The sequence below is a fragment of the Gadus macrocephalus genome, chromosome 12 (genome assembly GCF_031168955.1).
Source record: "Gadus macrocephalus chromosome 12, ASM3116895v1".
Lineage (NCBI taxonomy): Eukaryota > Metazoa > Chordata > Actinopteri > Gadiformes > Gadidae > Gadus > Gadus macrocephalus.
The window spans coordinates 15,043,290-15,046,138 of NC_082393.1; the positions used below are offsets into that span (position 1 = coordinate 15,043,290).

At 41.5% G+C, this 2,849-nt stretch overlaps 1 long non-coding RNA gene across 2 annotated transcripts; it reads right to left on the minus strand.

Annotated features, from left to right (window-relative positions):
• Nucleotides 1-365: 365 nt before the first annotated feature.
• Nucleotides 366-2,226, minus strand: LOC132469063 (uncharacterized). 2 transcript variants are annotated; one of them, XR_009528324.1, is made up of 5 exons: nucleotides 1,883-2,226; nucleotides 1,561-1,611; nucleotides 1,295-1,358; nucleotides 1,128-1,208; nucleotides 366-913 (listed from the first exon to the last, which is right to left on the minus strand). It is a non-coding gene; the product is annotated as an uncharacterized LOC132469063 (long non-coding RNA). The 2 variants fall into 2 exon arrangements; XR_009528323.1 differs by having other exon boundaries at nucleotides 1,128-1,358; nucleotides 1,883-2,172.
• Between the last annotated feature and the right edge of the window lie 623 nt (nucleotides 2,227-2,849).

The following is a 2,849-nucleotide window of genomic DNA, read 5'->3' on the forward strand; positions in this document are numbered from 1 at the left end:
GATCATTACAGGGAGGCTCCATGATCTCATGTTCATTATCGTCTGGGTTAGTATAGGTAGGGTATTAGGTATAAGTGAGATGTTTGATATAGTTGTTTAAGAATATGCCCAAATTAAATAATGAATAGATTAAAATAACACTTGGGACATTATGCAGTTCAAATCCAGTTACCAGACACTATGAATGCTCAAACAGTAGGCCATTTGACTCCAAGTGTTCACTTACTTTTCCAACTGAATGTTTTCAATAAAGACAAAAAAAACAGTAATTGCTCTGTAACAATTAACCTTACAACATACATCGTAGGCACAAATGTATGTTATACATCGTATAGCATTTGTCACAAAAACAAAAGAAAGGAGTAATAAAATACCAGCATTTCTGGGCAGATACATTTACTACAGTAGTATGCACATTTACAAATGAAAGGGATTGCAAAAAAAGACGTCCCAAATAAAACGAAAAAGGAGTAATAAAAGAACATTATCCTAGGCAGACATCTTTTATGACAAACCTGCCATATGCAACGTGCCTCAGTACCAGGGGTGCTCTTGGCCAATTCTTCTTTTTTAAGAAGCCTTTGAGGCGTAGCGCCACTGCCACAGCCTGCATTGTTGTAAATCTTTCTAACCGTTATGCATATGAGATTGTCTTTATTAAGCTTAATGTCCCCTGCCAAACTCATTTATATATATGGAAGGATGGAGAGGCTTGATTAGTTCTCGGAATGTGTTTGAAACCCTGTTGAACACGCCAAGCATCGCCATGTCCAGTCTCAGCGTCTCTTGAACAATTTGCTGAAGGACTTCGGGTGGTAAGAATGGCCTGTCATCTGTTGTGCCAGATTGGAGCGTGTGGCTGAGATGGGGAGATAGAGAGGGTGAGCTTGGTGTGCCAGCTAGCCCTGCAGGGCTAGAGAGAGCGAGAGATCCGAAAAAGAGTGAAGGAGAGCGAGAGAGAGGGAGAGAAACAGGGATTATAATCAACCTTCAATTCAATCACACAAGCCCAGACCAACACTACCCACACCATTAAACAAAAAGGGAATCACTGATCGATCAAAAGTCTGAGAAAGAGCAAGAGAGAATATACGTAAATAGAAAAGTATGGACATAGTATGTAATACCTTTCACTGCTTAGTGATTGGAAGGTGTGACTGAGATGGGGAGATGGAGAGGGGGAGAAGGAGCCAGCTAGTTCTGCAGGGCTAGAGACAGAGAGACAAGTGTATTGGCTACGATCTTCGTGAGCACCAAAAATAAGTAAATAGCAACATGGACACAGTATATAAACCTTTCAAGCATAAAGGTCTCCAACAGCTGTCCAACCACCACCTCCTGATAGAGAGCATGTCCCCCTGAAAAGTAAAGTTATGCTTTAAATGACTTCATAGCCTAATACAAATCCATGTTACAGTACTGTTTAGCAGTGTACTATGGCACTGAAATCATATTGCTTTTGAGGGTAGAATACATTGCGTACTGAAATTAACATACAAATGAGTTAGTTGTTTTGCAAACTAGTCATCGGTCATCATTTCTGAAAATAATGCATCTCACCAGCAGCATAAACACCCCACAGCTGTTGCTCTGATACTGGTGAGGTGCGTCCTGTGGTGGTATAAGGGGAATGTGATTTGTCAATGATTCTTATTAGTACATAATGCCTAAAAACTATAAAGTGATATCCACCCTCATTTTGTAGCTACATACAAAAAGTGCACAATGCACTTTCAACAAGCATTTAGCAGCAACCAGGGCCCATCAGCGTCACATAGGAACACTTCATTAAATCATAATAAACAATCTAGAGGCCTGCCTGTCTACCAGTGAATGCTACTCTACTAGATGCAATGAATCGTGCGCCAGCCACACGTTTTACCTCGTCAGCCAAGTAAAGTCCCTTCCATGGTCCATTGGACAAAGCATGTGCCAGGGTACTGAAAAGGTTTGGAAGACGTGTAAGTTGCAATTCATATGCATCATCATCAACACGCATTCAGTACACACTACGCTTCGATTTCACCCAAGGGTGAATTAAAAGTACATGTTTTCCTAAACGTTGGTCATCAGCGAGGTAATAAAGTAGTAACTTCGGGCACATCTGTCATCTGTTTTTCAGAGTGCTAACGATCTTTATTCATTCGTTGCGCAGCGACCGAACAGACAGAATTATCTGATATGCCATGCATGTAAACATACTAGTTAGTTAGACGTACTAGTACGATGCACAGTTTAATCAGATGTGTGTGTCACCACAACGAAGCAGAGTGGCCGCGATGTCATGCCTCTTACCATGCCAGGCTGCCAGCTGACACCTTAACATCCAACTTAACAATGTACTTTGGTAATGTTAACCTCACAGTAAAATAATCGGCAAAGCCTTCGCTGCAAACTTTACCCTCTACCTACAAACCGTCTTAAACGTTGCTGATTTCTGAATAGTATATGCAACGTTTATGGACGAGATAGCATAGCATTCGCTGCTACCGAACCATGCTTGTCACGAGTATTTATATCGGATTCGAATACAACGATACCACAGCTAAATCAGTGATTTAAATGAGAATACTTCACAGCCAATGTTGTCAAATAAACAATATCATACTTACTGACATAATCTCTCATCATAACTCTTTCGTTTTTCTGGAAAGTTACTACGAGGTAAAACCGCCAAAAAAGCAAGCCTTGCGAAACTCACTCACCTCTTCTTGATTGATCGATGAAACGCAACAGGAACGCCTGATGGGCGTTTTTGTGTCATGACGGGAACGCCCGATGGGCGTTTTTGTGTCATGACGGGAACGCCCAAGCCTGCAGCTGGACCCTTCTCGCTGAACCTGCAGTAG